The sequence below is a fragment of the Pelodiscus sinensis genome, chromosome 2 (genome assembly GCF_052426305.1).
Source record: "Pelodiscus sinensis isolate ZL-2025 chromosome 2, ASM5242630v1, whole genome shotgun sequence".
NCBI classification, from domain to species: domain Eukaryota; kingdom Metazoa; phylum Chordata; order Testudines; family Trionychidae; genus Pelodiscus; species Pelodiscus sinensis.
In genome coordinates this window covers 95,571,729-95,596,234 of record NC_143053.1, presented here as the reverse complement: position 1 = coordinate 95,596,234, position 24,506 = coordinate 95,571,729, and positions in this window count along the sequence as shown.

Sequence of the window (24,506 nt, the reverse complement as noted above, 5' to 3'; positions counted from 1 at the left end):
ATCTCGGCTTGACAAAGCCCTGGCCGGTTTGATTTAGTTGGGATTGGTCCTGCCTAGAGCAGGGGGCTGGACTTGATGGTCTTCTGAGGTCTCTTCCAGCTCTATGGTTCTGTGATTACTCAGGGGAGGAGGCAAGGGAGCAGACCAGGGGTGAAGCAGGGACAGGGCTTAGAGAAGGGTTAGAAAGGGGACAGGGCCTCCATTGGGGGTGGTTTCCCCAGGCCCTGAATTCCCTTCAGGTTATGTCCCCTAGCTGTGTCCCTTCAGTTCTCCAAACTGGGGTGCCTTTTACTGTGCTTTTCTATTAGAGCAATCACTCCTGGCCTGCTCACACACAGCCTCTAGCACGTACATTTCAACCAGCAGAGTTGCATGTTCTCACACACCACTTCTGAATTCTGTTGCATCAGCAAATTTTCAGACCCAGATTTGTCCCCAGGAATATGTGTTTTGTACTGTGCTGCTCTTTCCGTCTGTAAAATATAAGCTTATAGAAAATCAATTATGGTATTAATAAAAATATTGTATACAAAAATTGTTAGCTCAAATGTAAGTTCCCAAAGAGTTCAATATAAACACACTAATTTAGATAAAACAATAAAAACAAGATTATTAACTATGGAAAGTCAATTTACAAGTAATGGGACATAAAAGTCATAATTGGTTGTGAAAATATAAGTAATATCTTATTTAACCGACTAAGTGAATTCAAAGCAAAATGTCTCTCCGTGTGCTATTGTGCTCTTTATGAGCTGAATCTCTCAATCTCACTCTCTCCTCATCCAAAGCTGTCTCTTTTTTTTCTTCAAGTTTTTTTTGAAGTGTTGAGTAGTGATGAATGGACAAATGATTTGTGTCTTCTGTTCTCACTGCTTATAGATATTTTTCTGGTTGGAAACATGCCCAGATGAGGTTAAGGATACAGGAATTCTGTTTGAATTGGAATATCCTGCTGTTTCACTGTAAACCTGAATATATCTTACTCCATTTTTTTTCCTGTCAAAGAAAGGCTGCGTAACCAGGTGATAGTCTATTTGGGTATGTCTACACTACCCCGCTAGTTCAAACTAGGAGGGTAATGTAGGCATACCGCAATTGCAAATGAAGCCCGGGATTTGAATTTCCCGGGCTTCATTTGCATAAGCGGGGAGCCGCCATTTTTAAAACCCCGCTGGTTCGAACCCCGTGCAGCGCGGCTACACGGGGCACGAACTAAGTAGTTCGAACTAGGCTTCCTAGTTCAAACTACCGTTACTCCTAGTTCGAACTACTTAGTTCGTGCCCCGTGTAGCCGCGCTGCACGGGGTTCGAACCAGCGGGGTTTTAAAAATGGCGGCTCCCCGCTTATGCAAATGAAGCCCGGGAAATTCAAATCCCGGGCTTCATTTGCAAGTGCGGTATGCCTACATTACCCCGCTAGTTCGAACTAGCAGGGTAGTGTAGACATACCCTTTGATAGTCTATTTGATTTGGCTAAGGTTTGTGTTTGCCTTTTTTCTCTAAGTAACAGGTTTGAGCCTGATTTTCTAAATTTGGAACATGTCTCAGTAAAGTCATACAGTAAAGTTTTAGAATTGTACATACAACATTGCTACACCTATTTTATCATTACAATAATGTTCAGTATCTTGTAAGTTTTCAAATAATACCTCACAAGGCATATATTGTACAAAAATTAGCATAGTCTTATAAAAACAGTTGCCATAGGGATATAGACTGCCACATAGGGATCATTTTAAAACTGATAATTTGCTGGTCAATAATATAATGGTGAAAGTATCTCACAATGTAAAATTGTAAAGTTATGAAATTCCTTGTATGATGTTGAATAGTAATAGAGATGTAGCCATGTTAGTCTGATTTTGAAGAAACAAAAGAAAGGACTATTCATCACTTTAAAGACTAACAAGACGGTTGTATGATGTTGCTAGCGCATGTTCAAACCCATATAACTCTGACTAGACAAGAGTTCTTAAGTAGGTCTGTTCTAAACAAAGGAATATGTGTTTATCTCTATTTACCTATAAAGAGGGTCTTTGAGACTGCAAGCAAAGGAAATGCCAGAAGACCAGGCAAATCTGCATTTCAGTATATATAGGGGAGAAGAAAGAGCCACCTTCACCACCAGACTCCATGTCATCTTCTTTAGTTTAATACACTTAGCTTTGAGGGTAATCCTTAGAAGAATCCACTTCAAAGTGTGACTGGACTTTAAAAGTGAGGGGCAAACACATTCCAATACTTTGTTCCCTGTTTCTCTGTCTCTCTTTCACCTAAGATAAAGGAACTTGACTTTGAGGGAGATAATGACCTTAGTATCTGGTCAGTATTTCTAGGAAACTGTGGTGAGGATTTTACCTTTGACCAAGTCCGGTTTGTTTAGTTTTAGCTATCTGAAAACATTTTGTCTTTATTTCTCTTGTAACCATTTTTTACTTAAATATCCTATATTTGTACTCACTTAAAATCTTTCTTTGGATTAAAATTAAAGTAAGTTTTTCATTTAACCACACACTAATGCAGTGTTGTGTTTTAATTAATCTGCTTGGTAAAACAAGCGAAAGAAGCAAACTGTTGATGCCTTACAGTGAAAACAAACTTTAAGATCTGAACAACACAGGAGAGGGCTGGATATTGCAAAACACACATTTTGCAGAAAGTTAGGGACTGAGGGTGAATTGGGATCACTCTGCAAGAAGCAGTGACTGGAGTGTTTGTGACAAGTTGGTGGGGGGGCGGGGAGTCAAAACTGCTGTTGGGGCTGTGACACTCAAGCAATGACCTGCATTCTCTTCGGCTATTTGTGAGCAGATTAAGCTGGGAGCTATTATAGCAAAGTATTGTAAGGCATCTAGGCAGGGACAACCTCTCACTGAACTAGACTTCCCTCCTCCCCTCCCCCTGCCCCCGATGTGGTAATCACACTGGATATTTTAGGATGATGGGGAGAATGGTGTGGATTTCCAGCTTAACTGTTTAGTTCCAAACAACATCAGCAGGACACTGCATATATCTAATAAGTTTTTCAATAAACAAGAAACAATACTGTGTATTTAGTCTAAAGGATTAATTTCAAATTAAAGAAAGAAAATAGAAAACCAACATAAAGCTTCATGAGAGAAGTACAGGTGTAGCAACTGAGAATAAAGTAGTGTTTTGTATACAAATAGAAAACAAAATCATCAACATTACACATGTAAATGAACCACTGTATGCACGTTTACAGTAGACACGGCTAACTTCTTTATTTTAGTCAATCTATATACAGTAAAGGCTCCACAACCACGGAGCCTCTTGTCTCCCATTGGTTCTAGTCTAGATGCTTGACAGGATAAGAGTCTTCTAGTTGCAAAATTCTTTACTTCTAACTCATTCTTAAAAGGCTGTGACACCAGGCATCTGCCCTGCACTGGCCCTTTAAGGGTAAAACTCAGCCTTGGGAGAGGGCTGAGTGAGCAAAGCACCACTGCTGAGGCAGGTATCAGCTAATTAGGGCCTGGCTGAGGGGTATATAAATAAAAGTTCCTGGAGGCGGTGGGGAGACAGGCTCATTCTTGCTCTAGCTGTGGAGCCGGAGGACCTAGTTGCTAGGGAAGCTAGAGGCTTCCTGACTTAGAGCAGGTCCAGGAAAAGGCAGGTAGAGCTAGGGAAGCTCTGGCCAGGCAAGCTCCCAGGAAGGGTGCCAGTTGAGAGGGGACAGCGACCAGGTGCTCTGGAATGTGGCTTGCTTTTCATCCAGTTCCCTGGATGCTAAGGGGGTGAAGGGAAAGTGCTTACATTCCATACATGCCTCTCACACCTGGCTGGTGAGCTCCCTAGTATACTAGTCCAGGTGGCCTGGGAGAACTGTAGTAACTGTGGGTATATCTACACTACAGTGTTAATTCAAGTTATCTTAATTCGAATTAGTTAATCTGAATTAAGCTAATTCGGATTAACGCGTCTACACACAAAATGCAGTTTGTATTAGCGTTTTGCTAATTCAAACGACTGCGTCTACACAGAGTGGACACTGAATCGGATTTAAGGCCAGTCGGAACCAGGTCAGGCAGGGCATCAGGTCAGGAGTGTCTGCGTGTGGCTGTTGCCTGAGGCTATCTGAGGCTTGTGTTTAAAGGGACACCCTCTTCCCTGGGCAGCCAGTTCTCAGGTGTCCCTGCTTGCTTGCCTGCCTCGCAGCACTCTGGTGCTTCTCTTGGATGCGTTGCTGTGAGCCTGACTGCACTTCCTGCAGGCTGGCATCCAGGAGGTCCACCGGGGGGCTGTCAGTATCCAGGAGGCATTGCGGGAAAGCTTCCACCCTGAGGAGCATGCAGAGGCTCCCTGGTCTGCCTCACTGAAGGCTTGTGCCTCATTCCTCCCTCACGTCCTTCCACTTACCCCTCCCTAGCCCCCCTTCCTGATGTAAAATATAAAGGACACGTTTTTTCAAAAATATAAACTATGGTTATTTAAGAAAACTGGGGAGGGGGGGTATGAAACTCTGAGGAGACTGGAGAAAGGAAGCAGGAGAGGGGAGGGGGAAACTGGGAGGAGGGAGCTGGAAGGGGGAAGCAAGGAGAAGAAGGGGGAGGGGAATATCAAGGGTAAGGGTCTCGCCGGGCCAATTGACTCCCAGCACCGTGAATCTGGGGGCCTCGGCTTCCCTGGGGGGATGGGGAAGATGGTGTGGAGGTTGAGGAGGAGGGTGTGGAGGTAGAGGAAGGAGAGGTGGGAGGGGGAGGAGGAGTGTTCACTCGGAGGCAGCAGGCGTTGGAGCGGCACAGGGTAGCATGCTCTGCACCAGGGTCTGCACATTGTCACAGAGAGCACAACCCTGGGCAAGCAGCTCCCGGTGGAACTCCTGGTCGTCTTGCACCCACTCCTGCATGGTGTGGTGCATGACTCACAGGGCCTCCAGGTGCTGCTCTCTGTACCTCTCGAGTCTGCGGATGGTCCTGCTCAGCCCTCAGGTGTGGGAGGATGTCCCAGGTGGTGTGTTGCACCCTGCATGCGCAGCTGTGGAGAAAGAAGAGAAGGGTCAGTTTTCCCTGGGGACACAGTGGGTGAAGCCCAGCTCACCTCTGGGAGGTGAGGATGACCGTGCCCTGCACCGTCAGAGCCACTGTGCTTGCACAGAGGCCATGGTTGGAAGGTCTGGCTATCCCTGGGAGTGGGAGCTGCCCCAGGACTGCACCCATGCCCCTGTGCTGTGTATAGAGCAACCGAGGTGGGGGGGGGGAGATGTCCCCTGCCTCTGTGTAGAGGGGGCTTGTGAAGGGAGGGCATCCTGCTGTGTCCTGCCCTGGGCTCAGGAGCATGTCAGGTCTCTTCACACAAGCATGTGGCTATCAGGCCAATGCCCCTGTGTGATAGGCATCTGGAGCCACCTGTCCAGGGGTGGCATGGCACATGGTTGCATATGCACAGGTTGCTGCGTGATCCATGGTAAGCAAGGCCCACACACGTGGTCCCTGGTCTCCCTCCCCGCATCCCATCCCCCCATGAAGGGACAGTGACGGCACTTACATGGTGTGGCCTCCTCGGATGACCCTGCTGACTGCAGGTGGGATGCGTGGGGGTCCTGGCAGCATGGCAGCTCCTGCTCCATGCCCTGGTCAGAACCCTCTGGTCCCGGTTCACTCCCCCCTGTGTGGCAAGGACTGTCCCACCTCCCAGGATCCGGTCCAGTGCCTTGAAGTTGGGGCAAGTGTCTGCCCCTGCTGAGGAGCTGCCCCAAGTGGCCCTGGCATACACCTGCTGCAGCACCTTTATCTTCAGGCGCACCTGCTCTTGGGTGTGCCTGTGGCCTTTCTTGGCCACGGGGGACAGCTCACTGCCACTGGCTGCCTGGCTCATGCTGTGGCCACTGCTGAGGGTCTGGGACTGCTGGCAGGCCTGGCTCTGACACGGCAGTGTGGCCAGAGTCTACCCCTTTCAGGGCTCCGGGCCTGGGGGAGAGATGAGTTTTCCTGGTTTGGCCCAGAGTGGCCACCAGGGGGAACTGGGAAGGCTGGAGGCACCCTATTTCAGACTAAGCGTCTACACAGCATTTATTCTGAATTAGCTAATTTGAGTTTGGCGTTATTCCTCATAAAATGAGGTTTACCAAACTCGAATTAAGTGCCCTGCTTGTTTGAATTTAACTCAAACTAGCAGTTTGCCTGTGTAGACACTAGGAAAGTTAATTCAGAAAAACAACTGTTATTTCAATTTAACTTTGATGTGTAGACATACCCTGTGTGAGGTTGAAACTCCAGCCTGAGCCTTGCCACACAGTTCATTCACACAGCATCTTTCCACTTTCCTGGTGCTAAGTTGCACTTCCACCAGTGACTCAGGCATGAGCTCTGAATCCCTAAGGGACATGCACATCAGCTGTTCTCTGCCAAGATAAATAACATCAACCCCCTGTTGAAAACTGCTGAGAGGCACTAATGGGAGGAAAACGTCCAAGCTCCTTTCCTAGCGGGTGGAAGAAAATCTGTTTGGGGCTAAAGAAAAGGGGGAGGGGGGCCTTGTTAGGCTTGATGATTGTCTTGGCTAGTGCAGAGAAAGAGAGATGATAGGGACTGAAGGAAGAAAGGAGGCCATTGAAAACTGAAGAAGGTGAAATCCTGACACACTCAAAAAGACATGGGGGCTGGAGGGAGGACAAAGGGATACAGAGAGAGGGAGGATGAGGATCGGATGAGGGATTTAATAGTAATTTCTGGACGACTTCCAATAATATGCTGACCTTTATTTTCAAGAGGTACTCTGTGTCATCACCTGCTTCTACATTAGGGCTGCAGAGGGAAGGAAGAGAATGTGTGATTTTGATTTTTCATATTACTTGCAGTGGATTCACATAATGATAGAATCAGTTTCTTTATTTTAAAATATTTGAAAGGTTTAAAACATGAATTCTTTGAAGAAAAGGAACTCAGAAGTTCAGGAGAAGTTTCAAGCCTTAGGAGAGTTTGATGCTGAAACACAACAAGAGCTGCAGAACACATGGACCCCTAAAGATGTATCTGATTTTCTAAGTTGTTCAGGAAAAACAACAAGTTGGCTAATGTTGATTTCCATTTCTGCTGAAAATAGCATTTGAAAACATTCGACTGGGCATCTGATGGGTGGCACTGTAAGCACAGATAATTAGCTAAATTAATCTGTGGCAATTAGTTCTCTCTTGCCAGTATAATTCATAAAGTATAAACAAGTAGAAAATGGCTGAGAATTTTAAAAGTTCAGTAAGGATATGTCTACACATCAGTTATTTCAAAATAACTTTATTAGCATCTACGCAGCCAACCTCTATTTTGAAATTAATTTGAAATAGTAGAGTGCTTATTTCTAATTTGGTAAACCTCATTCCACAAGGAATAATGCCAAATTCGAAATAGCTATTTCGAAATAAGTGCTGTGTAGACACTTATAGAGGGCCTCCAGCCTTCCCAGGGTGCCCTGGTGGCCACTCCAGCCTCAATCAAGAACACTCCTCTCCCTCCTCCTCTCCCTGGAGCCCTTAAAGGGGTTGACTGTAGTCACAGTGCCTGTGCCAGCTCCAAGACTGCCGGCCCAGAGCCAGCAGTCACTGCCCCGATCCAGTAGCCCCAAAACATGAGCCAGCAAGCCAATGGCATCCAGCCCTCCACCGCTCCCCAGGAGCAATCTGACAGCACCCAGGAGCCTGCCAAAGCCCAAAGAAGGTGGGAGCCTTCCTAGTCCAGGGTGGAGATCATGGATCTTATTCAGATTTTGGGGGGGGATGCCCCCAACATCCATGATCTCCTCACTAGATGGAGGAATGCAGTCGTCTATGGCAGGATAGTTGCCAGCCTGGCCACCAAAGGCCACATGTGAACCCAGGAGCAGGATTGCATGAAAATCGAGTTATTCCAGCGAGACCCTCCAACCCTGAGCCCTGAGATTCCCCTCCTCCTTCTTCCCCTTGCTTCCCCCTTCCAGCTCCCTCCTCCCAGGTTTCCCCCTCCCCTCTTCCACCCTCTCTTCTCCCCTCTCTTGCCTCCTTTCCCCAGTCTCACCAGAGTTTCATTCCCCCGCCCCCAGTTTTGTTAAATAAAGAGAGTTTGTGTTCATGAAAATACATGTATTTTATTTGACATCAGGAAGGGGGATTAGGGAGGGGTAAGTGGAAGGACGTGAGGGAGGAATGAGGCACAATTCCCCTGTGGGGCAGACCAAGGAGGCTTTTAGTTCTCCTCAGGGTAGAAGCTCTCCCGCAGGGCCTCCTGCATACTCACAGCCCCCCGATGGACCTCCCAGATGGCAGCCTGCAGAAAGTGCAGCCAGGCTCACAGCAACGCGTCCACGAAAAGCACCAGCATGCCCAGGGGAAGTTCTGGCTCCATGTTGCAGAGTGCTGTGGTGTCCTGAGTGAGGGCAATAAGAGCACGCAGAGACAAAATGCTTTGCTATCCCTCATCGAGGTAAGGAAGCAAGCAGGGAAAGCTGAGAACCAGCTATCTGGGGGGAGGGGGGGTCTCTTTAAGCACAGGCCTCCGATAGCCTCAGGCAGCAGCCACACAAAGTAACTCCTGACCTGATGCCCTGCTGGACCTTGTTCCCGCCAGCCTTAATTGCGATTCAGTGTCCATTCAGTGTGGATGTGCTATTTCAAAATAGCAAAAAGCTATTTTGAAATGCATTTTGTGTGTAGATGCATTATTTCAAAATAGCTTATTTCGAATGAACTATTTCAAAAGGAGATATTTCGAAATAACACTGTACTGGAGACATACCCTAACACAGTTCAAATACCAGTGATTACTGAATTTTGCATTATTCCAAGCTCTCAGTTGTACTGTTTCTATTGTTTCACAGTGTCTTAATAAATGTTCTAGGCTTTGAAATGATATAGCTGAAATGTCAGTCCTAGAATCTTATCTAAATCATATCCCTAAACTACAGTCCAAACTCACAGCCAGAGTATAATATATGCATTAGCAGGAAAGAAAGGAGTAAAATTGTTGTCTTTACCAGACAAAGAGCAGAAAGCGGAGATCTATAATTCAGAAGGTTTCCAAACAGAAAAGAAAAGAAATGGGGGAGGAAGAGATCTGGCAAAAACTTACAGACTTGAAACATATGCAGCTGCATATTAATGATGACATCTGTTATGTACTGCCTAGAGTTCCCTTAACCATAGAACGTTACAAAACCACTGTCAAGAGATTTTAAAAGCTTCCATTAATTTGTGATGGCGGCAATTAGCAAAGAGGGTGTTAATGCTTACTAGTGCTCAAGCTGTCAATTTCTGGCTATTTTTCATTTGAATTCTTTGTAAACTCTTACTGCTGCTTATTCAGACAGATCACTGCATGCAGCCAGAAAACAGACGTTTTGTTATGACACATCTGACATTGGTAGATCAGGCATCTTTGAGCTCAGAAATAATTTTGTGAACTAGAATCAGGCCCATTCATACTTTATAAGGGGCCCATGTCTGAAACATTCCTTGTGTGGTGCATACATTGAATTCTTATCCAAATACCCTTTGTATACTGAACATTATGAAAGTGATGGCTGTAAATGGAGCAAAGCATGTGTCTGTGAGAAAAAAAAAAGATGGAAAGAAACCATCACCAAGAGGAGCTGGCATGTAAAAATAGACCCCAGATCCCTTTTTAAGTTCCATGAGTGATGGTGCAGAACTGCTCTCACAGTAAGCAAGTGTTTATCAGCTCCTTTCTCTGCTGCATCTAGGTTGGTACACCAACACACTTATCATGCCCCCTATCATGTATGGCCCCTATCATGAAATCTCATTCTGGCTATGACACCTTCTTAGTTGTTGGTATTTTTACTATGTGACTTAGGAACTCAAATCTCTGCTGGCGCCTCAAAGACCTTTAACTATCTGTTCACAGGATAACATCTAAAACAAAAATAATATTTTACATGTAAAAACCTCTGTCATTACAAAGGAGCTCAAAGTGCTTCACAAGCTAGGAGCATACAGCACCAATGGAGTGTGGCTTTCTCTAGAGAGAGAGGGCAGCAGCCCAAGCAGAACATAGCCTGTTTCTCAGTGGTAAAGCGGGAGGACCTTTCCCCCTTCTCATAAAAAACATTGTTATGGGATCTTTTTATGGCCACAACAGAACAGAAATCATAAAGGTCCCATCAGGAAGGGTGTGTCTAGACTACATGGCTCCGTAGACGGAGCCACGTAAATTAGTTTATTCAGCATAGCCAAAGAAGAAGGGATTTAAATAATCCCCGCTTCATTAAAATAAACATGGCCGCAACGCTGTGCCGATGATCAGCTGATCTGGCACAGCAGGACAGTCTAGACACAGTGGGGTCAATAAGGGAAGCCTTTCCCCCTTCTCATAAAAAACATTGTTATGGGATCTTTTTATGGCCACAACAGAACAGAAATCACAAAGGTCCCATCAGAAAGGGTGTGTCTAGACTACATGGCTCCGTAGACGGAGCCACGTAAATTAGTTTATTCAGCATAGTCAAAGAAGAAGGGATTTAAATAATCCCCGCTTCATTAAAATAAACATGGCCGCTGCGCTGTGCCGATGATCAGCTGATCTGGCACAGCGGGACAGTCTAGACACAGTGCAGTCAACAAGGGAAGCCTTTGTCGACCACTCCGATATGCCTCGTGAAACGAGGTTTACCAGAGCGGTTGACAAAGGCTTCCCTTGTCGACTGCACTGCGTCTAGAATGCCGCACTGTGCCAGATCAGCTGATTGTTGGCACAGTGCAGTGGCCATGTTTATTTTAATGAAGAAAGGATTGTTTAAATCCCTGCTTCTTTGACTGTTTACTGTTAGGGTTGCCAGATTCTGCTGGTTTCCACCCACATAGTTTTTTCTTATCAGTATTACTAAAGTGTCACACACATAAAGCAAGAGCATGTGAAGTGAGATGTGTGTGTGTGTGTGTGTGTGTGTGTGTGTGTGTGTGTGTGTTGATCGCATACAACATTGTTAGCGCCACGTGCCTCTCTGCACCCAATCACAGTGCTGCTATGGTTCAGTCGGTTCACCCTGCAAATTCTAGTTACACAAGTTCAATTAGCAAAACTACCTCATTGCAGTTTATAATATTTTTATGGTTATAACATTTTTGCTGCCTACTCAGATGTAGGAGGACCACTCATGCAGCCCACTCACTAGCCTAGGTTGCCCATCGCTGCCATAGAATGTTCATGGGCTTTCTTTGAGTGAAGCCGCTGTCAAGCACCATTGTGCTAAGGGAAGGGTGAGAAAGGGGAAGGAGATCTGTGATAAAAGAATTTAAAAACGAGTGGTCCTGTAGCACCTTTGGGCTCATCTATACGATGATAAAGTGTTGAAAGAGGATATGCAAATTCCATGGGAATTTACATATCTTCTTCCGATCTCACTTTCGAAAGCAGAGCTTTTGAAAGTGCAACTAGTTGGGACGCGGCTTTTTCGGCAACCCCCTTTTTTTCGAAAAGCCACGTAAACCTCATTTTTTGAGGAAGAGCGGCTTTTCGAAAAAGGGGGGAGGGCTGCCAAAAAAGCCGTGTCCAAACTATTTTCACTTTCGAAAGCTCCTCTTTCGAAAGTGAGATCGGAAGAAGATATGCAAATTCCTGCTGAATTTGCATATCCTCTTTTGACACTTTAGCGTAGTCTAGAAGAGCCCTTAGAGATAAACAAAAAATGTAGATGGTATCATGAGCTTTCATGGTCACAGCCACTTCTTCAGATGACTGGAGCAACAGGTGATAAAAGAGAAATTGAACCGATTTCCCACATCCTAGATTGGTCCCACACCCTGCGTTACAGTTCTAACTATTAGCCCATTTTTCCTCACAGGCATCTGCTCCAATTCACTGAGGTTTCCAAAAAAGACATCATCTGGCTGGAGAGCCAGGCTCAGAAAGAATAATAGGGGCATGAGGCACATTAATCACAACTCCTGCAGAAGCTCAGGAAGATATAGTTCGGTGCCAAACTGAGCTGAAATGAGACATTTTTGACTAAAAAATTGTGAACTTTTCATCTGCCAAAAAATTAAATATTTGGTCTTTTCATCCTGATTTTGGACAAGCACAAACATATAACTATCAGAATTTCCCAGAGGACAGAAGATGAGGGGTATGAAAGAAACCCACATATAAAGAAAGTGACTAAGATGATCTGATGAGAGGTCACACTTTTGTCATTTCCCCACAAGGAATATGCATCCCCTTGCCCTACAACCCAAATTTTGATGTTTCCAAATATAATCAGGGAATGTGCAGAAGTAGGGGCTTTATGTATGCTCTGCCTATCCTTGAAATCCATTGACCTTGGTATTTATTTTAAAGATGGATTTATTTTATCCTCCTGCAGATTCTACAGCCTTTTCTCACCACCCTTTGTCCATTTCAGTTTCTTGTCTCAGTCCTGTCTTCATGCTGGCTTTAGCCTTTTCTCCAGTCTTGCTAGCAACCTGCCTGTTCTTTCTGTTCCATTACTTCACCCCACTATGCTTCCTCCCCCCACACCCCATACCCAAGACTCTCATTCCCTGGAAAAAGAAAAGCAACTGCACTGAGCCTGCTGCTAACATCAGAATCCTAAGCGGTGTAGTTATAGCTCCGTGTTCCTGAAAAGAAATCTCTGCCTTAGGAGGCAATTGAAAGGAGCTTGGCAAGCTGAATATAGCTCACAACTGGCATTTTTCCAGATCACAGAAGCACCAGAGGAGTGTGTTGTAATTGATTTTGCTAAACAGAAGCTCAGTTTTGGAGGTCAGGACTCAGGTGCACTGTCAGAACTGTATCTGGAAGCTAGTACAAAAACCTTCCTGTTCTTGACCTGGTTCTACCCAGGGGTACAGTGGCAGTTTAGTAAGCACTACATGTTGAAGCATTCACGGATGTTTTGCATGTCCCGCCAAAAAAAATGTCTCTGGTATTTTGAAGAATTCAGGGCAGAAAGGGAAAACCAACTTAGGTTCCAAAGTGCTTCCAAAACCTATAGAAACACATAACTGAAATATAGTCACTGACATGACAGCAGCCACACCTGTGTTTTCAGCTGCCCACCCCAAAGCTGATCACATTAATAGAAACAGGCTATTTATTACATTCTGACCCCTAACTGCCAACAAGTGTCTACACTTTATATAGTAGTTACAATTTATCACTTGTTTTGAAATTCTTCATTACTCTGCTGACCCTCCCCCAACCCCTGCAGTGTATTTTAAAAGGTGTTCTTTAACATTCCTTTCAGCATCTGCTGCTGTTTCATGGCTCATGGAAGAGAATGAACTTTCTTTTTTAGAACAAGTGTCATCTTCACTACTGATCAAGGTGTTAAACAAAAAATAAACAGAAGCCGTAAAGGGGAAAAAAAAGTTTGTATGTGGATGACTAATTGTCATTGCTTCATAAATCTCTAGAACTATGGGAATCAAAATATTTTATTCTTGGCTCTGTGTGTAACTTCCTACCTTTGTGAAATGTTTTTCCTTGGTTTAAACACACATCCATTATCTTGCTATGGTTTCATTAAACTACATAATTTTTGCTTGCTTTTGAAAATACATTTTTTTTTAGTGTCAGGTGCTTTATGGTGTCTAACAATAGGATGCTGGGCTCTTTTTCGCCTGCTGTTCAAGTAATAGGAAAAAAAAACTAATGTCATTCTCCATGGAGTAGCCATCTGGTGCAGAGAGAATATTCAAACAATACAATATAGCTGTGGTATTTAACAGATTGATACAACAGGAAAACTGGCTCTGTTATCATGATGCTAGGCTTCAAACATTTTTAAAAGGGCATTATATACAAAAATGCAGATTACATGCATGTGTTGATGTGTTTTATAGGTCCTCCAGAGATGTCCTATAAATAGAGCTGAGCAAATGACTGAAAAAGTCTGGAAAAAAATCTTCATTGAGGTTTGACTCAAACCAACAATTGTGAAATGAAATGCTTTATTTAGTTTCCATGTGTTTTAATATCCACATCCTCTTTTATTTATTTTAAGCAGGAAGAGATAGGTGATGTGGTCAATCACAGCTTTGTTGGCTTCCTTCCACTAAGGCATGCTGGTACTGCTGCTCTTCTGTTTTCACCAATCAGTTCCTCACTGACTCATTTTCTTGGCTCTCTTGTCTCCTGTATATCTCACCACAACATAGACAAAGCACATATGTAGCCAGCTATAGCACTCACATGACAACATCAAACCCACCCCCTGGGCTTTAAAGTTTGGAAGTGAGATGTAACATAAGAAGGACCTTGGCAAACTGGAGTGGTTTCAAGGGGCGAATAGAGAAGAGATCTAAATGAAGCAAAAGAGGAAGGGGAAAAGGGAGAATGCTAAGAAAGAGGAAAGACTTCAATAGAGGGAAATAGAGAATAGACAAAGAGTTATAGAATTTATGGTTGAATTTAATAAAAATTAAAAGAAGAATAAAAAAAGACAAGGCATATTTCTGACTCTAAGATAGTTGCCAGTGCTTCCTAAAATTGACTACTTACATTTCTTAGTTATCTATACCAGAGCACTGGCGTCCCATAATTTTACACAGTCCTTTTGTAGTTTCACACACTCTCTTTAGCTGTTCAAGCAGGAATCTTTTTATGATTGATGTTGTACAGAACTGTAGAAAATGAGAGGAAGAATAGATAGTTTAGTACTCTTGTTAGTGATTGGGACATCTGGCACAGCACATTTTTCACCGGAAAGTGAAGCTCATAACTACTTCGCCGTTTGCTGAAGTTCTACATTAGCATGTCCTCCCTAGCATTAGCATGTCTCCCTCCTTGAATGTTGTTGTCAAGCTATCCCCTTTCACATACCCTGTAGTACCTGCAACCATAGCTCAGATTTTTTTTTTAGGCATTAGCAATCAATAGTGTCATCAGTGATGTACAAGATTTGAGAATGAGGTTTGCAAGTAAGCCAAATATTGCTCCCATCTTTGACTACCATTTCATTTTCAGATTTCTCATAGCAGATTACAAAAACAGATGTTTAGAATCAGGAAGACAGCTCCCCAAATTTAGAGCAGCCCATATTTTGTGCCTAAGATACATAAGAGTACACCTTTAATTACAACCTCACATGAGCTATAATTAACGGACATGCTGACATTTAATTGCAAACAAGTCCCAAAGAGACTGTAACTTCACTTTAAAAAAAAGCCAACAAATATTAAACCCAGCATGAAATTTGGCACACATATACTAAGCCTGGAAGTCAATTAGCTTAGAATGGTTTATTTAAAATTGGTTTACCTAGATTTTTTTAAACATTTGGCAACTTTTTATCGACTTCTAGTTCAATGTACAATTTAAATTCTTAAAAATACTAATGCCTCTCAGTATTTTAAAAATCTCAATTTGATTTTGACATCTTTTTTATTTTGAAATCTTCCATAAACTTGAAGGCTGTGTCTACATTGGCATCCCTTTCCGGAAAAGGGATGCTAATGAGACACTTCGGAATTGCAAATCCACGGGGGATTTAAATATCCCCCGCGGCATTTGCATTTACATGGCTGCCGCTTTTTTCCAGCTTGGGGTTTTTGATGGAGAAAAGCACCAGTGTAGACGTGATTCTCCGGAAAATAAGCCCTTTTCCGGAAGATCCCTTATTCCTACTCGAAAGTAGGATTTGCAATTCCGAAGTGTCTCATTAACATCCCTTTTCCGGAAAGGAATGCCAATGTATACACAGCCTTCGAACAGTTTAAGCATTAAAGCTTAAATAGTGGGATGCAAGGGGAAATTTGCCCTAGCCCCATCACAAGGTGTCTGCATCACTTCAGTCCCACTTAAGCTCTCAGAATAATTCTTTATATAGAAAGAGAGAATTGCACTTTCTGATCAGGCAGGCTTCTCCTATCTTTTCATTTCCAATAATCTGGAGATTGTCATGTCACAGTTACCCTTGGTTTATAATATCCGGGAAGAAATCAGGCAACATAAAAAAAGAAAGGAAAAAATGTGTCCTTACCAAGCCAATGGTCCCAAATCCTGCAAACATTAAGACAAATAAATAACTTTACACAAATGGGCAGTGTCATTGTATCACCAAACAGCAATTATTCACATGATTTGCCACCTGTAGTATCAGAGCCTAGATTTAAATATCATCCCAACCTTTGTGATTTTTTGGTTTTTAAATCATTAAAATGAATGTATTTTTTCACTTTATTTTTATGCATACGTTAAGCTAGCTCACAGTGCAGTTGTTCAGATCATTGTTCATAGATAGCTAAATTTACTGTTTTGATATTTTTATTTCCACATATTTAATCAGAGTCTGTGTTTTTATTATTTCTACATTTTAGGAAAAACTTCAATTAGCAAGTGAAAAGAGCTCTCAAAGAATGTAAATATCATGAGACCTTTGTATTAGAGCCATAATCAGAACTGAAGTTTCATTTTTCCACAACTCTTTACACCTACTGAATTAGTGAGCTCCACAAGCTGCAACTGGCTAATGGTACTGAACTGTTCTTTGGCAAATTAGTTATTCAAACAAGAAATTGTTTAAAAAAATAAATACCACTCCCTATAGTGGTTTTATCTGTTTCACAATTCCTTTTCAGTTAGGCTACGTCGACACTGGCCCCTTTCCGAAAGGGGCATGCTAATTTTAAACTTCAGAATAGGGAAATCTGCGGGGGATTTAAATATCCCCCGCGGGATTTAAATAAAGATGTCCGCCGCTTTTTTCCGGCTTGGGGAAAAGCCGGAAAAAAGCGTCTAGACTGGCCCAATCCTCCGGAATAAAGCCCTATTACAGAGGATCTCTTATTCCTACTTTGAAGTAGGAATAAGAGATCCTCCGGAATAGGGCTTTATTCCGGAGGATCGGGCCAGTCTAGACACTTTTTTCCAGCTTATCTACAAGCCGGAAAAAAGCGGTGGACATCTTTATTTAAATCCCGCGGGGGATATTTAAATCCCCCGCGGATTTCCCTATTCTGAAGTTTAAAATTAGCACGCCCCTTTCAGAAAAGGGGCCAGTATAGACGTAGCCTTACTGTATAGCTGCCACCTTAGAATCATAGATTCACTGGATTGTATGGACTGGAAAGGACCTCAAAATTCATCTAGTCCAATCTTCTGTACTCATGGCAGGACTGAGTATTCTCTAGCAATCTCCCTAAGCAATTTTTTCCAATGCTTAACTATCCTGACAGGAAGTTATTCCTACTTTACAACCTAATCCTCCCTTGCTACAAGTTAAATCCATTGCCTCTTGTTCCATTCTCAGAGATTAAGGAGAATAATTTTTCTCCATCCTTGTAGCAACCTTTTATGTACTTTAAAACTGCTACGTTCCCTCTCAGACTTCCCTTTTCCTCATTAAGCAAATTCATTTATTTCAATTTTCCCTCATAGGTCATATTTTATAGACCTTTAATCATTTTTCTTGCTCTTATTTGGACCTTCTCCAATTTCTCCATGTATTTCCTGAAATGTGGTATTCAGAACTGGACACAGTTCTTGAGTTGAGGCCTAATCAACACAGAGCAGAATGGAAGAATTACTTCTTGTGTCTTGCTTAAACAATTTTGCTAATACGTCCCAAAGTGATGTTTGCTTTTTCTGCAACTTGTTTCACTGTTGACTCATAATCAGGCCCTCTCAGAAAATGACTGTGAGTTTAGAAGCCCCAGCCCAACCCGAACCCAGGCCCTCGAGGTATCCAACTTCTCATCGACAGAGTCACACTAAAACTAAAAGAATATATGAAAATGAACACTTGAGACATGTATTTATTAACAATTAAGTCATTGTACCAATAGCATGTATATTAAAATGTAACATTAACTGTGAGTTTCCACTGCAAGCAAAATTCTTCATTTTAAGAATGTTTTCTGGCTTTGTTGTGTGCAAATTCGTTTATAATGGAAGAAAAATCTAATTTACATGCTACATCACTGTTAATGTTAAGTATTGTGAGCCCATTCAAACACTCTTGTCCCATTGTAGAATGATGATAGTTCTTTACTTGTTTTAGCACATTGGATGTGCATTTACCAGAAGCCACTGATGCTGGGAGACTGACAAAAATATGTAATGCAGTTGTGATATTAGGAAATATAGTCAACAGGCCAAGATCGAATATTACTTGAATCAGCTCTTTTGACTTGTAGTCCAATTTAAAGTTGGTGGAATGTATACGTTTCAGGAAGGTGATCTCATCACAAAAATCCCTTGAAATTTCACTGTACTTTTGTTGAAACTGTTTAGCTGCTGAATATGGATCTTTATCACTTAGTTCTCTGAACTCCAAAGCAATTCAAAAAGGGTACAAATTTGTCACTTTGACTCAAATTGATGTGTAAGGCCAGATTAACGGAGTCAATAATAACAAAAAAACCATTGACTCGATAGTGCCTTTCTGCATCAGATTGAGATGTTAGGCTATGATTGGTGGAAAACCCTGATGAAATGTCAATACCCCATGCTACTGATTTAGACTTAGAAAGGATTGCATCCCATTGATCACGAATCTTTAGAATATCTTTAAGAAGTCATTCAATGTTATCGCTCTCAACACGTAATATGGCATTGCATGCTTCAATTACAAGATGAGTTTTGTGGATCATTTTTAGTAGCTTCATCCACATAGACAACATTAAAATGGATTCAAATGTGGATGTATACTTCTAAATGGACGTAAGCTCTGTGGGAGCCTATGCTCTGAGAGTAAGAGATTCAAGATCACTTAAAGCCTTTCTCACAGAGCCCAAATGCTGTGCAACTGGTTGAACGCTAGCAATTCATGCTGACCATCTCATTGTTGACATGCCGTGAAGGGAAAAAGGCAGATGCTGCTTCAGAATTTCCCACTTTCAAGGACTGCTACTTAAGAGATAGTATAATTGCTGAATTGTTCCAAAGTATGTGATTGCTTTCTTGCATGATTCAGCGCAATCAGCTCCCACAAGATTTAGTGTGTGGTTGCCACAACTGGAGAAAACACAGTTTGGATTTTGCTCAAGAAGAACTGCTTGTATTCCATTGTACTTACTAGCCATACTGGATCTATTGTCATAGGCTTGGCTAATGCAGATTTTAAAATGTCATTTGAAGCTGAATTTCTTCCAGAATTTCTAATACACGAGCGGCAATTTCTTTTCCAGTTTTGTGTGTGTGAGTGTGTGTGAAAGTATAGAACAATGAACCATTCTTCAATTGAAACCTTTGAACTTCCTGCAATTTTAACATATTGAACATCCAAGGTCGCCTGTTCTTTATGAGAACAATCTGGAGTTGCATAAATAATAATTGAAAAGTACTTGCATGTGGTATCTCTTCAAGAATTGTTGTTTGTATAAATCCCACACAGCTCAATAGACTTGTTTTATATTCTGGTTGACAGATAATGGACTTGCATTGATTTTCTGCTCTCTTGTGATTCATGAACATGTTTAACATGGCCCATAAAAGTGGGTCATACTTGCTAAGAAGCTCAAGTATACCAAGAAAGATTCCATTTGTAGGGTCACCAATATATTGATTGGAACCAAAGAAAGCCAATCACCACTCAGAAAGAAAAAGAATGACATTCAGTATGCGCTCAAGAAGTTTTTTCCAGTTATCAGTTTCTGTATTTATTTTACTCAGGAGTAAGTTTTCAATTGAACAGTTAGCTAGTGCTGCTCTACTAGGTGATTTCCATGTAACATAGTTATCTTGATGTGATACTGAAGTTTCATGTGCAGGTCTTCAGTCTTTCAACTCCCTCCAAACTCTACCGATGCTCCAACTGAATGGATTAGATAGTATGGATGCAGTTGAAGTATTACTGTTAAAAATGAAACAGGATACACAGTACAGAGCCTGCTTTTTCATGCTCCAGCAGAGCCAATCTATTGTGTAGATCTCTCCATTTGGAAGAGTTTTTTCAGCAGATGAGTGGGAAAAGCCTGATTTTCAACATCTTTTAGTATATTACATGGAATCTGAAAACAACTAACTTTGAGAAATGACTGCATTTGAGCAACATTGTTCTTATGTAGAAATCCAATATCACGTTCTGATGCCACTGTTGTTACACTGTGTCCTGTGCTAGTCATAAGATCTTGTGCTTGCTGCGCTGCATCTCCGAGGTCCTCATTTTCTGCCTGCACAGTCTCTAAGTCAAGCATAGATTCTGCATCTATCGCTACTGTTGGAATTTTTGTGTCTTGATTAATGACCTCCTCATTTTGAGGCAATGTCATTTGTGGGTACAAAGTTTTCATCACCAGAATTGGAAGTGTCACTGTCAGTATGGTCACTGTCTAATAGCTTAGGCATCTTTTCCACAAGAAATGATGTTATTGGCTTTAAACTCTTAAATGCTGCTTCACTCTATTGATTTCACAGTCTCTTACTTGCACCGCTTTCAAATCTTCACTTTATTTTTATAAAGCGGTTCTTTTAAAACACAGTAACACACAATAAATTAATTTACTAAAGGCTATTGGTTATACAAAATTGTAATTATACATACTTGACAATGACAGTTTGGGGTTGTTATTTACTATGACTCTTATAGCCTTATTTCAAAGTCTTGAAATTTCATCTGCTAACATGCTCCTATTATTAAGTTCCTCTAATAACTGATTCATTGTTATGAATATGAACACTGGATGATTGCCAGATTTATTAATAAACTTTTAATTCTAGTTGTTTATCACACAAAAAAAACCATTTAAAGGTGAATCTATATCTGAATGAAGAGGCATCTTACAGCTGAGCCTGATATGGTTATTGTATACGAAGACACATAAGAAAAAACAGGAATACGAAAATCTCCTATGCAGGGATAAACATCTAATTTAAAGGTTAAACTCACCCTCAGACCAAGCAAAATCACTTTGCAGTAACAAAATTAATTATGACTTTCAAAACCTCTAAACTATGCAAAGAGTGTAAATAATATTTCATAACATAGAATCACTAATCACAGAAGCTACTCCAATCTCCAGTCACGCAGATGAAAACTTGGATGTGACTGAAAAATTGGCAAAGGCCTGAGGTCCCACAATGATTTAAATCAATTTTTGCAGATATATATAGCTTCTTTTGTTCTCTCTGTTATAACTGCAAGGTATATAATAAATGGAAATGACTTGGTAGAAAAATGTCAACATTTGAAGCCCCTTTGTCTTTTGAGGCCCAGGCCAAATGATCCTCCTGGCACCCCCTTCTGATAGGGCCTGCTCATAATTAGCTCTTGGTTCACTGTAACCACCAGGTGCCTTTCTGCTGTACTCTTTCCAAGGTAGTCATTTCCCATTTTGCATGTGTGCAACTAAATGATCCTTCCTACGTGGGGTAGTTTTCATTTGTCATTATAGAATTTCATCCTATTTACTTCAGACCATTTCGCCAGTTTGTTCAGATCAATTTGAATTATAATCCTATCCCCCAAAGCACTTGTAGCTTAGTATCAGCTGCAAACTTTATAAGTGCATTCTCTATGCCCTTATTTTAAACATTGATGAAGATATTGAACGAACCAGTCCCAGAATTGATCCCTGTGAAACCCCACTTGTTTTGACAACTTATTATGACTGTGAACCATTGATAACTACTTGCTGTGAACAGTTTTTCAACCAGTTATGCACCCGCCTTATAGTATCTCCATGTAGGATGTATTTCCTTAATATGTTTTTGAGAAGGTCATACGAGATAGAATGAAAAGACTGACTAAAGTCAAAATATATCACATCCATTGCTTCCCCTCATGTATACGTTAGTGGGGGTATGTCTACACTACAAAGTTAGTTCGAACTAACGGACGTTAGTTCGAACTAACTTTCATAGGCGCTACACTAGCGCTCCGTTAGTTCGAATTTAATTCGAACTAACGGAGCGCTTAGTTCGAACTAGGTAATCCTCATTCCACGAGGATTAAGCCTAGTTTGAACTTACTAGTTCGAATTAAGGGGTGTGTAGCCCCTTAATTTTAACTATTGGGAGGCTAGACCTCCCCAGGTTTCCCTGGTGGCCACTCTGGCCAACATCAGGGAAACTTGTCTGCCCCCCTCCCGGCCCCGGCCCCCTTAAAGGGGCAGGGGCTGGCTACGGTGCCTGTGCCAGGTGCAAGCCTGCCAGCACTCAGCCAGCAGACCCTGCACCTGGCACGGATCGAACCACCCACCCGATGCCCCCCAGCCCTCCCCCTCTTCCCGGGACCGCAAGAGGCGGGCACCCGCCTGGGCTAGTGCGGACATCGTGGACCTCGTCCACGATCTCCGCACTAGGCACAGGAAGGTGGCCAGCTAGGGCAGGAGAACTGCCAGCCTGGCCACCCAGGAGCAGGTGTGCATGAAAATCAAGGTGGTCCACTGAGACCCACGACCCTGAGCTTACAATGGCCGTCCTGGGTCAGACCAAAGGTCCATCTAGCCCAGTAGCCTGTCTGCTGACAGCAGTCAACCCTAGGGACCCTGGAGGGGATGGACCGAAGACAGTGACCAAGCCATTTGTCTCGTGCCATCCCTCTCCAGCCTTCCACAAACGTTGGGCAGGGACACCACTTCTACCCCCTGGCTAATACCACTTCATGGACCCAACCTCCATGACTTGATCTCACTTCCCTTTAAACTCTGTTCTAGTTCTAGCCTTCACAGCCTCCTGCAGCAAGGAGTTCCACAGGTTGACTCTTTGCTTTGTGAAGAACAACTTTCTGTTACTAGTTTGAAGCCTTCTACCCATTCCTTTCCTTTGGTGTCCTCTAGTCCTTCTTTATGGGAACTAATGAATAACTTTTCTGTATGCACCCTCTCCACCCAACTCCTGCTTTTAGAGATCTCTATCCTGTCCCCCCTCCGTCTCCTCTTTTCTAAGCTGAAAAGTCCCAGTCTCTTTAGCCTCTCTTCATATGGGACCTGTTCCCAACCCCTGATCATTGTAGTTGCCCTCCCCTCTCCCAGCCTCTCTCTTCCCCTCTCCCACCTCCTTTTCCCAGTCTCCCCCAGTTTTGTTCGATAAAGACAGATTCCATTTTTTGAACACAATTGTCCTTTAGTTTGTACATCAAGAAGAGGGGCTAGGGAAGGGTAAGTGGAAGGAGGTGAGGGAGGAATGGGGTACGTGCCCCCGATGGGGAGGACTGGGCTGGCTCTGCAGGCTTCTGGGGGTGGAAGCTCTCCTGCAGCCACCCAATTGCTCCCTCTCCCCAGATGGTAGCCTGCAGCAAGTGCAGCTGGTCTGATGGCCGAGTGCTGTGATGTGCCCAGTGTGGGTACTCTGGGCAATCCAAGCCAGGACTGCTTTGCAAGTGGGGCACCCCTGAGTAGTACTTCAAAGTAGGAATAAGAGCCTCCGGAAAAGGGCGCTTTTTCCGGAGGATCGGGGCCAATCTAGACGCTCTTTTCCGGCTTTTTTAAAAGCCAGAAAAAAGCGGCGGACATTTTTATTTAAATGCCGCGGGGGATATTTAAATCCCCCGCGGATTTCCCTACGACGACTCATGAAATTTACATGCCCCTTCCGGAAAAGGGGCCAGTGTAGACGTAGCCTATAAGTATCAGTCACTTACTGGGTTATAATTCCTTTCCTGAGAGATACTTAAAGAAATATATTAAAGCATTATAAAGTTCCCCATAATTCCCTCTGACAATCATTTCTTCTAACTCAGCAAAACACCATGTCCAGTCTGTAGTAGGGAAGCTACAATTCGAAGGTCTAATCTTTCAAACAGCTACACAAAAGTCTTTAACATTAATTGCAGGAGGAAAGTTAAGGACATGTATAAGTTTGCAGGAGTGGAAACCTAATGAATGTTAACTTTCATTTGAGGAGACTCCAGATACAAAGCAATGATACACATTTTTATAGCTCCTGAACAAATTGTTCATTCATCAGTGCTAGGACTTTTATATAAATAGTATAAAAGGAGCCTGTGGGGATAAGGGCTGGGACAATCTTGGGCAGAGAGGAGGAGGAGGAGCCCCCAGTCCACCCTTTTCAACTGCCTGGTGATTCTGTCTCTTTTCTGTATGGTTTTATGGGAAGCCATCCCATTCCAGGCAAATCCCATTTTTCTGGCACAACCAAACCCTTACCTTGCTTTAAGTTTTGATAAGAGGAAGCTGCATACCAAATTTGGTGAACCTAGTTGTTACCGTTTAGGAGTTCTTGAACAAACAGACACCCAGACAGACAAACTTTCTCAATTATATTGTAGATTTGGTGAACAAGCTATTTAATTAATTGTGCAAAACCAATTAACAATTATTTTTCATCCATAAGTGTTTCAGGATCAAAGCCTTAATGTAATTTTTTCCTGGAGCAGGTTTAGTTTGAAGTCTGTAAATGGTGGTGAAACATACTGCACAATACTACATAGGTCAGAACATCTAGTGCTAACTGGATTCACCACACTCAACCACCACTATCATTTCTGTTAAGAGGGACAGAATTCACAAAGGCCAGTACAACCATTGTATTACAGTAACTTCTAGAGAGTTACTTAGAAATAATACCCCTTATTTCAAAATAACAAGTGGAGCAACCACACTATCAACCCCGTTATTTTTTATATAATCTCTCTCTCTTTTTTTAAAAATTTCT